This window comes from Sus scrofa, chromosome 16, assembly GCF_054392235.1.
Source record: "Sus scrofa isolate SSC_HxYL_T2T_F1_AM1 chromosome 16, Sscrofa_HxYL_maternal_Yorkshire_Landrace_v2.0, whole genome shotgun sequence".
In the NCBI taxonomy this organism is placed as follows: domain Eukaryota; kingdom Metazoa; phylum Chordata; class Mammalia; order Artiodactyla; family Suidae; genus Sus; species Sus scrofa.
Genome location: NC_139398.1, coordinates 34,233,828 through 34,247,647, shown reverse-complemented (window position 1 = coordinate 34,247,647; position 13,820 = coordinate 34,233,828). Strand labels below are relative to the sequence as shown.

The window sequence follows — 13,820 nt, the reverse complement described above, 5'->3', positions numbered from 1 at the left end:
TGTGACTTTCACAAAATTCTGAGGTTTTCTTTACATGTCACATACATTCCTAAGATTGATTTAGCAAAGTGAAAAGCACAGGGAAACTACCCTTTTCATATGTGACAAGCCATATTAGAGAAGGTATTCCATGTTCAAGTCCAATTCTGACCTTATAAGCAAACTGTAGGCTTTTCTGCTCAATAACCCACTATTAGGTCCTAAATCTTCATATAAGAGTCCTCCACAAGTGAATATCCTTCAAACAGGAAAAGACTTGTATATCAGAACCAACACAGAAATGAGAAATGTATATCAAGAGACGACCCTATTCCATGAAGACATACTTTTAGAACACTCACTTATTCACTACCTTTTCCAAGGAACTCCTGACAAACTATGTTTTTCTCTTGACAATAATGTTTGGCAATTTATCCTTTATGCAATAAAAGTATGTTTAAAAAAAAAAAAACTTAACTTGCTCCCTGCTCTTATTTTTGTTGAATTTTTTAACTCTTGAAATACTCGAATCCTTATACTAATCCCATAGGGCACTGTGACAGGCAGTTCCCAAGATGACCCCCAGTGATGCCATCCTCCTGGTACATATGAGCCCTTGTTTAACCCTTCCTCTCGAGTGTGGGCTGAACCTAGGGATTTGGTTCTAACAAACAGAACAGCAAAAGTGACGACATGTCCTTCTGGGGTCAAGTTACAAATAGGCTATCGCTTTTGTTATGAGTATCCTCTCTTACTCTAAGGTAAATCAGCTGCCTTATTGTGAACTGCTCAACAGAGAGAACCAAATGATAAGAACTGAAGTCTCCAGCCAATAAGCAGTGAGGAACTATAGCCCACCAAAAGCCAAGTGAGTAAGCTTGGAAGCAGTTCCTCTGCTAGTTGAGACTTGTGATGACTACAGACCTCAATGATGCCTTGACTATAAGAGGACTGTGGCCTTGGGAGACATGCAAAGATTAGAGGGCACCCAGCTAATAAACTATGCCCTGATTCCTGGCTCATAGGAATTGGGAGATAATAAATGTTTACTGTTTTAGGCTGTATAATTTGGAGTAACTCGTTATGTAGCAGTACATAACTTAAACAGTTTTTGAAAAAATTCCTAAGAATCATTTAATGTACAGTATACTAATGGTTTAATGAAATTCCTTTTACGGAAACAAACATTATCCTATTTGCAAGCCCTTCTATTCATATTATCACTACTGAACCTCATAAACAATCCTCCATGTGATGTAGTATGTATAAGAACAGACTTAATTATGACTTAAGCCCTGTATTTAAGGATCGTAGAATTTAATCTAATAGGCTCCTTTCTATACTCAAATTCTTAAAAACTTGCTCATGCCTAGATATCTGGCTTATCTATGAGCACATTTTTTTGTTGTTCTTTTTAGGGCCACACCTGCAGCATATGGGAGTTCCCAGGCTAGGGGTCGAATTGGAGCTGCATTTGCCAGCCTATGCCACAGTCACAGCAACAAAGGATCCTTAACCCACTGAGCGAGGCCAAGGATGGAACCCGCATCCTCATTGATACTAATCGGGTTCATTACTGCTAATGGGAATTCCCTGAGCACATTTTTTATTAATTTTTTTTTCTCTTTCCTTAAATCTTTTCCCCCAAAGGATGTCACAGAACTTCTTAGAAAGCCCCAGTAACAATTTTGAGATACTATAGTATCGCTTCAATTATGAATATTTCTGAAAGAAAGCAGCTTGGAGGAATGATTTTTTATAATCTAAAGATAGCCTAAGGAGTTCCCATTGTGGCTCAGAGAAACAAATCCCACTAGTATCCATGAGGATGCAGGTTTGATCCCTGGCCTCACCCTGTGGGTTAAGGATCCGTGTTGCTGTGAGCTGTGGTGCAGGTTGCAGACGTGATTTGGAGCCTGTGTTGCTGTGATTGTGGCATAGGCTGGCAACTGTAGCTCTGATTCGACCCCTAGCCTGGGAACTTCCATATGGTGCAGGTGCAGCCCTAAAAAGCAAAAAAAAAAAAAAAAAAGAGTATCCTAAAGTCACAAAGCAAATGACAGTAATTCAGAGAGGACAACATTAAAACAAAGTCCCTCAACACTCACCTATAAGCCTTTTAGCTTGTTTGCATGAAATCATTCAACTCAAACATGTAGTAAGCACCTAAAGTGCCAGAAGCTGTACTTAATGTTGAATTTAATTGAGACGAATAAGTCCTGACCTATTCAAGATTCCTAGGATAGGGAAAGAAGAAAATTACAACATTATATAATAGGTATTATAATAAAAGTCAAAGGGGGGGGGATGGGCAAATAGAGAAAGGAACAACAAATATTGCCTAAAAGAGACAAGAAGGCATTGCAGAAAAGATGGAAATTGGGAAAAATGAATAGAAACTTGCAAGGTATGTTGCCAGATACAGGGAAAATGATAGTCTAAGAAAAAGAATGAGATTCATATGGATTCCCGCCAGAAAGCTCATGGCTAAGGCTAAAAAACCAGCCTCTCACAACTTCATTTACTTAAAACAAAACTAAGCAAATACTAAACACTTGTACAATACTCAAATCCCACGTTAGGTAACAGAAACAAAGGAATAAACATGATATTAAGTCTCTGACCTCAGGGAGCTTAGAGTCTAACTGAATTTAGGAGGAGCCATGCGGCTCATTTTAATTATGCCAACTCCATTATCATTCCTAGGATTTCCCCTCTCTTACCCTCTGGGTGAGTCACACTCTTTGTAAGCATCAGTTTTCTAATTTGTAAAGTGGGGATAATATTACAAGTATGTCTCAAAGGACTGTAGTGAGGATTAAAACATGCAAGTGAAATATCCAAAAACAATGAGCTCTATAAATATTAGCCATTACTGCATTCACTATTACTTACCATCATTGCTAAGAATAAGGCAATGAAAGGTTTTAGTAAAAAATTGTTGTTTCTAAAGAAGTTTCTAAACTCCTTTCTGTTTAGCTTTTTCTGGATTCTATAAACAGAATATAAAAAGTGATAATATTATCAATTAAGGCATTAGTTACCCCTTCACTGTCATAATGCCCTCCCCCACAAAGAATACTGAAAATAGCACCAATCTATCAGCAGACATGGTCTCTGATGACAAAATCTAGGATTGATTTTAAGTACTAAAAGGATTTTAAGTTCTGTGTATAGGTATACTTAAGAAGTAGCACTGAGTAACTCAGGCAGAAAGCCTTAATTAAGTAAATTTGGGCCTAAAATATAAAAAACTAAAAACAAAAAATGAAACAAATGTCCTGAAGAACATGAAGTAAGAGACTTGCAGTAACTGATGAAAGAAGAAGAAAGGAAAAAAGTGATGGCCTGAAATGACAAAATAAACAAATAATCATAGAAAGGGTGACTGAGGCTTAATATTGAAAAAAGTTCACAAAATTAAGAGCCAAACATGTCTCTGACCTGAGATTTAGAAAGCAATCCTTTGGCAGTAGTCCATTATTGGTTATTTTTAAACTTATGTAAAGATTCATTTTTAAAAGGGCACAACAACATGCAAAGTTTCTGATGATTTCTTTAAGCTAAATTTCATTCTATAAAATCCTACTGCTCAAAACTCAACAAACCAAACTCAAAGAAGAGATTTGCACTGAATGTGGAATTCTCCAAGAAAGATATAACAAACAAAAAAGCAAATTATATAAAAACTACAGAGGCTTAATCAAAAAGAAATGTAGCACTAATTGTTAAGCATCTATAAGGTAATCACATTGCACTTGTTATTTTTTCACACTGGTAAGATCTAAGGTAAAACAGAAATCTTCAAAATGAAGAAAACAGCTTAGAATTATTTTACTCTTCTTAACTTTCACCCATCCTCTCTTTAAACTATAATGTCTTGTCCTAAAATTATTCAAGGAATAATCCAGGACTCCTCTTTTACCGATATCAGTTTCGGGACCCCATGAGATTCAAGAGCCAACTTTCAAAGTGAAGACACTAAGGAAATTTTTCAAACCACAAAAGCTGAGTTATATGGCAATATTTTAAAAAATGGACAACTGTTATATTTGATTTCCAAAAGCAAAGACTTGAGATTTTTCTGAAGTAAAATTAAAATTCAACTTAAAAATTCTGCTTTAAGAAAGACAAGTACTGTATTATCACTTGGAATGTAAAATACGGCACGAATGGGCATTTCCACTGTGGCAGAGCGGGTTATGACATGACTAGTATCCATGAGGATGAAGGTTCAATCCCTGACCTCACTCAGTGGGTTAAGTAAGGATCTGGCGTTGCCTTGAGCTGTGGTGTAGGTCACAGGTGAGGCTGGGATCTTGCATTGCTGTGGCTGTGGCACAGGCTGGCATCTGCAGCTCCAAATGGACCCCAACCCTGAGAACTTTCATATGCTGCAAGTGTGGCCCTAAAAAGCAAGAAATAAAAATTAAAATTAAAAATGGCACTTATCTACAAAACAGAAATAGACTCACAGACATAGAGAACAGACTTGAGGTTGCCAAGGGGTAGGAGGGAGAGTATGGGATGGACTAGAGTTTGGGATTAGTAGATGCAAACTATTACATTTAGATTGGATAAACAGTAAGGTCCTACTGCATAGCATACATCCAATCTTCTGGGATAAATTGTGATGGAAAATAATATTATAAAAGAATGTATATATATATGTATGTATGACAGTATGTATATACAATTTCTATAAAGCAGAAATTGTCACACTGTAAATCAACTACACATCAAAAAAATTTTAATTCTGCTTTAAATCTTATTTAATAGTTATTTATAGTTTTAAGATCCAAGAAGTATTATGTATAATATTATCAACCTAAGAGTAAGCTCCTCAAAGAAAATGGAGAAGCAGTATTTGCATAATAATTAAAATTTCAAAGCTAAGTTTTTAGGATAAAAAAAAACTTGGATTAAAGTTCTCCTTCCTCCTGTGTAAGCTGTATAACCTTGACTTCCTAAGCTTCAATTCTAAGAATGTAAAAATGACAATGAATAATAGAAATTTAATAGAAAATTTTTGATAAATGTTTGTTTAAAGTTAGGGAGAGGGTGCAGGCTACCCTACCCATCTTTATATCTATTTTAACACCTAAACATTAGTGATGAGAACAACCTTAATAAAAGAAGCTGAAACTTATTTCATAAGTACACTTTTAAGGTACTTCCGCATTTAATTAATCCTTGTTGATCAAAAGAACACATCATCAACCTCTTCATTTCTCTAACTGCTACTGGGGTTGAATATCTTTACTTTTCTCCTCCAGGGCATATGGAAGTTCCTGGGCCAGGGATGGAATCCAAGCCATGGCTGTGACCTATGCCACAGCTACGGCAATACTGGATCCTTTAGCCAACTGTGCCAGGCTGGGGATTGGCCTGCAGTCAGGTCGCCACTGCAGTCAGATTCTTAACCCACTGTGCAATAGCAGGAGTTCCAACCATCTTTTTATACATGTACTTGTCATTTTAGACTCAATTCTGACTAAGATTTGAAAAACAGAAGTTTCGGAGTTCCCGTCGTGGCTCAGTGGTTAATGAACCCAACTAGTATCCATGAGGACGAGGGTTGATCCCTCTCCTTGCTCACTGGGTTAAGGATCCAGTGTTGCCACAAGCTGTGGTGTAGGTCACAGAAGTGGCTCAGATCTGGCATTGCAGTGGCTGTGGTGTAGGCCAGTGGCTACAGCTCTGATTCAACCCCTAGCCTGGGAAACTTCACATGCTACAGGTGTGGCCCTAAAAAGACAAAAAAAAAAAAAAAAAAGGAAAAGAAAAACAGAATTTTGAGTTTGAGGAATAATAATACACAATCACTATTTCTCCTCTTTTGTTCCCAATCAGCAGATATATCTATTTACACCATTATACTGCTTGTGTTAACAAAATACAACTTATTAATCTTGCCTCCTTGATTTTCTTCCTTCTTACCCTCTTCTCCTCTTCCATAATACTCTCTTACCCTCTTTGCCTTGTCATTCTTTTTCTTCTCCCTCTTTATGGTTCAGGCTTTCCAAATGCACTAATGAAAATCACTTACTGACTTTAGAAATTACCAACAGAATTTATTTTGCATTCATATATACACATTGTTAACATAACCATTTATTTATCCCACAACAAACATTTGAGATGGCCCTTACTACAGGCAAAGCATGTTGCTTTAAGTGCTAGACCATAATTCCTCAATTTTTAATCCTATGCTACAGCCAGATAGTACTAAATGAAAATCTTGACAGAATGTAACCATAGCTTTTCTTGTGAACTATCTGATCCTACTTGTCATATGTAAACATATTTTTCTCAAGTCACAGAGAAGCAGAATTGGATGAGTAAGAAAAAAAAAATCTATCGTGTAACTACTGTTGGCATATAGTATCTGGAAGGGTAGAGAATGAACCATACTAAACATAAACTGTCCCTAGAAAAAGCATAAATTAGAATAAAGGAGTTCAGCAAAGTTGTAAGATAAGATCAATATATAAAAATTGACTGTATTTTCATTCACTGGCAATGAACAATCTGAAAAATGAAGTTAAAAAAACAATCCTATTTACAATATCATCAAAAAAAGATAAAATGCTTAGGAAGATATTTAACCAAAAAAGGGCAAAACTTGTATACTAAAAACTATAAAACATTTTCAGTGGAAGAAATTGAGGCCTAAGAAATATAAAGGCATCCCATGATCATGGATAGGAAGACAATATTAAGATGGCAATACTCCCCAAAGTAATCTATACATTCATAATCACTATCAAAATTGCAGCTGCCTATTTTGCACAAGTGGACAACCCAAACCTAAAATTCATAAGACAATATGAAGAATCCAGAATACTAAAACAATCTGGAAGAAGAATACAGTTGAAGGACTTATACTTCCCATTTTCAACCATTACTACAAAGCTACAGTAATCAAAGCAGTGTGATACTAGCATAAAGCGAGACACATAGATCAATGGAATAAAAGTGAGAGCCCAAAAATGAACTCTTACGTTTACATTCAATTGATTTGTGACAAGGATACCGAGACCATTCAACCAGCAAAGAATAGTGTTTTCAACACACGGGAATTGCACAACTGGACAGTCACATGTAGAAGAATGTAGCTGGATTCCTACCTCATACCATATGCAAATAATTAACTCAAAATAGATCAGAGACTTAAAGAGCTGCAACTAAACAAAGATGTAAATCTTCATAACACTGGATGAAGGAACAGTTTTCTTAAATATGGTATCAAAAGCACAAGCAACCAAAGGAAAAAACATCATCTAAGTGAAAAGCCTTTGAGCTTCACAGGATACTATCGAGAAAGTGAAAAAAAATAATCCACAGACTGGGGGAAAATATTTGCACATCATACTTCTGATAAGAGACTTGTATCCATAATATATTAAAAACAATAATTTATGAATAGATAATCCAATTTAAAAAGGGGCAAGAAATTAAATTTTCCTCCAAAGATATATCAATGACCAGTGAGCACATAAAAAAATGCTCAAAAATCGTTGGTCTTAGGGAAATGCAAATCAAAGCCACAATGAGATATTACTGCACACCACTAGAATGGCTACACTCAAACAGACAATAACAAGTATTGGAGAGGATATGGAGGAAGTGTAAACCTCAGTGTTAATGAAAATGTAAAAACCGTGTAGCCTCTTTGGAAAACAGACTAGCAGCTCCTCAAAGAGTTAAATACGGAGTTAGCATGTGACCTAGAAATTCTATTCCTACGTATATACTTATGCGAACAAAAACATAAAAGTATTATTCATAATAGACAAATGGTAAAAAAAAAAAAAACCAAAACAACAAAACCCCAAATGCCCATCAATTGACAAAGAAATAAAATGTGGTATATCCATACAGTGAAATATTATTTGGTCTTAAAAAGCAATGAAATACTTATATAGGCTATAATATGGATGACCAAGTGAAAGTAGCCAGGTACAAAGAGGCCGCACTGTATGATTTTACTTATGTGAATAAGGAAATCCACAGCAACAGGAAGTAAATTAGTGGTTGCCATGAGCTGCGGGAAGCGAATAATGGAGAGTGACTACTAATGGGTATGGAGTTTCTTTTGGGGGGGACAAAAACGTTCTGTAACTAAATAGTGATGACAGTCGTACAACTCTGTGAATATACCAATAAACACCACTGAATTTTTACCACTGTACACTTTAAAAGAGAGTTTTATGGTTTGTGAGAATGTGAGATATAATTTCCAACCTCTTCTAACTAGTTCAAATGAGCCACTTAACAGCAAACATTTGCTAAAAACCTCTGCTCCAGGCAAGATGGTTTATAAGGTACCATAGAAAGAGCCTACCCACAAAGAGTTTATAATCTGATAATATAAACAAACTGAAAATGAAACAAAATAAACTGTGGCTTGCTATACAGTAAGAAAAAATAATGAGTCATCATATAACTTATATAACTACACACAGGTATGTATTAGAAAAGGAAGAGATCACATGATTGGGAAGGCAGCTGTGTTAACCACTATACCACCAATGCCACAAGATCACATGAATTGGGGCAAGAACAAAGAGAGAAAATATTATAAGCTTGGGAAAAAACAAAACTCTAGGTGGCTCTAAAACACTATCTCCCTCTACCACCAAAGCCCCGTAAGATTTCGACTGAAAGAAGGAAGGATCTGTGGAGTTCCCATTGTGTCTAAGCACTAACAAACCCGACTAGTATCCATGAGGACACAGATTCAATCCCTGGCCCCACTCAGCAGGCCAAGGACCCAGTGTTGCTATGAGTTGCGGTATAAGTCACAGACATGGCTTGGATCCCTCACTGCTGTGGCACAGGTAGGCAGCTGCGATTCAACCCCTCCTAGCCTGGAGGCTTCCATACACTGCAGGTGTGGCCCTAATTAAAAAAAAAAAAAAAAAAAAAAAAAAAAGGCAGGATTTGGATAGATGGAGAGAAAAGGAAGTAAATATTTTGATTACAAAATGAGCTATCAAAATATAGTAGATGTATCTGCATATAGTGTGTGTATATATACACATATATATATGTAAACTGTCATACACAGCATATAGTAATATATATAGGTATACAGTATACCTTTAGAGACATAGTAATACCTTCAGAGGTACAGGTATACAGCAATGCTTTTAGAGGCATAATTAACTTTAGGTATCAGAGATGAGTTAAATCAAGTTCCTTGTATAAGGAGAATTATTTGGAATAGTTCACTTGATTTGGGGCTGTTGTGCTCTGAAGGAGTACTTATAATTCAATACCAGATGAACTTGAGTCAATTTGATTACTTTGCTTTCTTCTCAAATATCTTCCTAAAAATCCACTGTCACAAATTACAGATTTTTATTTAGAAATATACTTGACAAGAATGTTTTTCATCAAATCAATAATAAATATTTCCTGAGGACTTACTTTAAGTGTACAGCATGGTTCCAAACATTTTACACATCACTCTTAAGCAATGTGTATCCTACATACACAAAATAAGGCAATTTGACTTTTTTTTTTTTTTTTTTTTTGTCTTTTGTCTTTTGTTGTTGTTGCTATTTCTTGGGCTGCTCCCGCGGCATATGGAGGTTCCCAGGCTAGGGGTTGAATCGGAGCTGTAGCCACCGGCCTACACCAGAGCCACAGCAACGCGGGATCCGAGCCGCGTCTGCAACCTACACCACAGCTCACGACAACGCCCAACGCCGGACCGTTAACCCACTGAGCAAGGGCAGGGACCGAACCCGCAACCTCATGGTTCCTAGTCGGATTCGTTAACCACTGCGCCACGACGGGAACTCCGGCAATTTGACTTTTAAGTAAACTTTTTAAACATAAACCACCCTTAGGAACAGATCAGTCAGTTCACCTTTTTTTTATTTTATTCTGAAGTACTGTTGCTAACTTGTATTTGATATTTTTACTTCAATTTTCTCAGCAATTCTTTTGCCAAATTCATTTACTAGTATCTATTACTCTTTTTTCCTCACTTCTACATCTTCTCTAGTATCCAGCAACTTCCCTCCATTCTTCAGAATTCAACACACCTCTCCATTCTATCTCTATTTCTAATTTTAAGTCATTAATAACTGTGCTCACCATGGTTCCTTGCTCCTTTATGTCTCATGGATGATATTTTTATAGAACAGGGGGAAAAAAATAGAGGCATCTTTTAAGCAGCCATGTAAAATTTGAAAGGGAATCTAAAAAAATAAAGTCCTAGCATCAAATGTTTAGCATTCACTGCTAAGAACATAGCAGTTGTTCAATTAATTCTTATGGAATGATTAAAAAACCTAAGAGACTAGCTAAAAGAGAAACTTAAAAACTTACCTTACAACTCCTTAAAAGGGTTATAGTTGGAAAAGTTCCCTAGGTGATTCTGACACGCCACCTCTCTAATTTAAAAAAAAAGAAAAAGAAAAAAAGAAAGTACATTTGCTTAAATGTACTTAGATGATAGGAAAGCAATCATTTTTATTTTGACGTTATGATACCTGGCCAATTATTTTTAATAAGTTTGTTTGATTCCTTCATAATTATTCCTGCATAAGATACTTTTGAAAAGTTACTTTTTATTTTGAATTATTCTAAAAGTAGACCTTAGGAAAGACCAAGATCATTGAGATGAAGACTAGATAACCAAGAAATGCCTAGTCAAGATTCTGCTGTACATGTGAAAATGATTCCAGAATTCCAAAGTTCAGTTTGCATCAACCCTCACAAGATTAGAAGAAATTATCTGTGGTCTTAACAAAGGAGGAGCTGCCAAACTTCGGATAATAACAGACTTCGATATGACACTGAGTCAATTTTCCTACAGAGGGAAAAGATGCCCATTATGTCATAATGTCATTGACAACTGTAAGCTAATTACAGATGAATGTCAAGAAAAGTTACTGCAGCTAAAGGAAGAGTATTATACTATTGAAATGGATCCTGTTCTTTACTGTAAAAGAGCAGTATCCTTACATAGTAGAATGGTATAATAAATCACATGGTTTGCTTGCTGAACAGGCTTTACCAAAAGCCAAACTTACAGAAATTATGGAAGAATCTAACGTTATGCTCAAGGAAGGGTATGAGAATTTATATGATAAGCTCTGACAATACAGCATCTCTGTGTTCATATTTTCAGCTGGTACTGGTAATATACTAGAGGAGGTTATTTGTCAAGTTGCTGTTTATTATCCAAACGTCGAAGTAGTATCCAACGTCATGGATTTTTATTACAATGGGCTGCTCAAAGGATTTAAAGGAGAACCAATTCATGTGTTTAACAAACATGATGGTTCCTTGAAGAATACAGAATATTTCAATCAATTGAAAAAACAATAGCAACATAATTCTGGCAGACTCCTGAGGGGACTTATAAATGGCATGTGGAGTAACCAATGTTGAACACATTCTGAAAACTGGATATCTAAATGATAGAGTGGATGAGCTTTTAGGAAAGTACATGGACTCATGATATTATTCTAGTAAAAGATGAATCATTGGATGTAACCAACTCTATCTTATAGAAGATTCTATAAATAAGCATTCCTCCAGAAGACCTCTCCAGAGTTCCCTTGTTCTGGATTAAGGTTAAGGATCCGGCGTTGCCACAGCTATGGCAGAGGTCGCAACTGCAGCATAGGTTTGATCCCTGGCCTGGGAACTTCCACATGCAGCGGGTGCAGCCACAGGGAAAAAAAAAAAAAAAAGACCTGTCACCTGTGGGTGCAACTGATGAAAGAGCTACTCATCTGTTCATCTTGTCAAAAGACTTTTATTTATAATATATTCTTGCTATTGAAGGTTTTCCTCTACATTACTGAAATATTTTCAAATTTGTTGAATCCATCAACTAGGAACTCCTTTTTCTCCACCTCTCTCAACATGCTCCTCACTATTATGCTTTTTAACAGGTTTAAAAAAAAACTTAGAGCAAAAATTTGAAAAATAGCTCCCTACATTTCCAGAGTGAATTTTGTAGCTTAATGTTATTATGAAGTTTTTGAGAAGTTTTTTTTTTTTTTACATTGAGAACATTTGTAGAAGTTTTAAAAGTTTTATGAAATGGTGAAATAACATACATGATTTTAAGTGTTGGAATTTTTTAATTTTTTAATTAATTATTTTTTTTTTTTGGTCTTTTTGCCCTTTCTATGGCTGTTCCTGTGGCACATGGAGGTTCCCAGGCTAGGGTCGAACCAGAGCTATAGCTGCTGGCCTATGCCACAGCCACATCAACACCAGATCCGAGTCACATCTGCAACCTACACCATAGCTCAAGGCAACACCAGATCCTTAACCCACTGAGCAAGGCCAGGGATCGAACCTGCAACCTCATGGTTCCTAGTCAGATTTGTTTCCACTACGCCATGATGGGAACTCCTAAGCGTTGGAATTTTCAGAATTTGGGTGAATTATACTGATGGCATTTCCATCTCCTAAAACTGAACTGGTTATTTTGTTTGGTGAAAATTGATATTTTTCAAAAAACACTGGCACTTGATGTGAAAAAATCTGTTAGTATCTACATGTCACTAATCATTACAGAATTTTCTATAATAAAGCACCTATGATAAACATGAGAGGCAAAAACAGTTTTTAAATAAAAAATAAAAGGCCTTAAATCATATTTTTAAAGATAATCCCCTCATGAGCAAAGCAACATAGTTCTCACTAAAGATCTCACAACATATATACATTTAGTATAAAACTAACTAAAGAAGCAGTCTTCAGATTAAGCTAAACAAATACACTAGGAACAGTCTTAAACAATAGAAAATAGTCATACAAGAACATTCATTTTATTATTCTAAGTTCATAGTAATACAGTCAATACAAAGGAAAACAAAGCCTCAAGAAATGGTATATTATCTTCTGGTAATTTAAACCAAGTAAGATTAAAACAAAAACAAAAACACACTATCTACCATACTGCTTTTAACCCTGATTTAAGACTGTGGGGAGAGATCCAGGTCAGCCTTGAAAATAATTTTCAAATAACCATTAGTATCTAAATGATCAAGTCACTAAGTTTTTTAATATCCATTCCATTCAAAATGTGAAAAGTGACACAGTGTTTGGTAGACTGTATTCTTATTATTAAGCAAAGTTATTTAACTTACATTAGCTTTAAAAACCTATGTGCCAATTTTAATTTGTTTATCTATTCCAGAACTATAACAATAACAACCCCCGGCCTGGCGCAGGGGGTTAAGACACGAAGCACTGCTATTGCCATTAAAAAAAAATAAAAACAAAAAAGTTCTATTGTGGCTCAGCGGTAACCAACATGACTAGTATCCATGAGGATGCAGGCCTCACTCAGGGGGTTAAGGATCCAGCATTGCCATGAGCTGTGGTGTAGGTTGCAGACTCGGATTCCAAGTTACGTGGCTGTGGTGTAGGCCGGCAGCTGTAGTTCCAATTCGACTGGTAGCCTGGGAACTTCCATATGCCACAGGTGTGGCCCTAAAAAGACACCCCCCCCCAAAAAAAAGAAATCCTAAATTTCAACGTGGTTTTAAATTTTATATATCCTTTTTAAAAGTCTACATATATTAAGAAATGTTATCCTTATAAAATTCTCTATAATTCTCTAAGAGACCAATTCATAATTATGTACTTTGCCACAGAAAAGCCCAATGTCTTCTCAGCTCTGAAAACCTAAAGCATTGAAACTCCCCTATCTACCACACACCTGAATGTCTCATAGGTTGGTTAAACTTGATATGCCTAAAACTGTAATATCACCTCTTCCTGCTTCCTTTGCTTCACATTCCCATCTTCCAATTCTCATAACCTCTCCTCTTATTTTATTTTTTTCCTTTTAGGGC

At 35.9% G+C, this 13,820-nt stretch overlaps 1 protein-coding gene and 1 pseudogene across 8 annotated transcripts in view; one reads left to right on the top strand and one right to left on the bottom strand.

Moving 5' to 3' along the window:
• NIPBL (NIPBL cohesin loading factor) overlaps window positions 1–13,820 on the bottom strand; it is a 212,276-nt gene that overhangs the window by 183,172 nt on the left and 15,284 nt on the right. For 3 of the 8 annotated variants that reach the window (XM_085002054.1, XM_021076590.2, XM_085002053.1), the window contains exon 2: window positions 10,324–10,388. The exons of the other annotated variants lie outside the window; for them this stretch is intronic. The gene's annotated coding sequence lies outside the window, so the exon portion shown is untranslated. The remainder of the gene's footprint in view (window positions 1–10,323; window positions 10,389–13,820) is intronic. 8 annotated transcript variants of the gene reach the window in all.
• On the top strand, window positions 10,640–11,525 carry LOC100516704 (cytosolic 5'-nucleotidase 3A pseudogene; annotated as a pseudogene).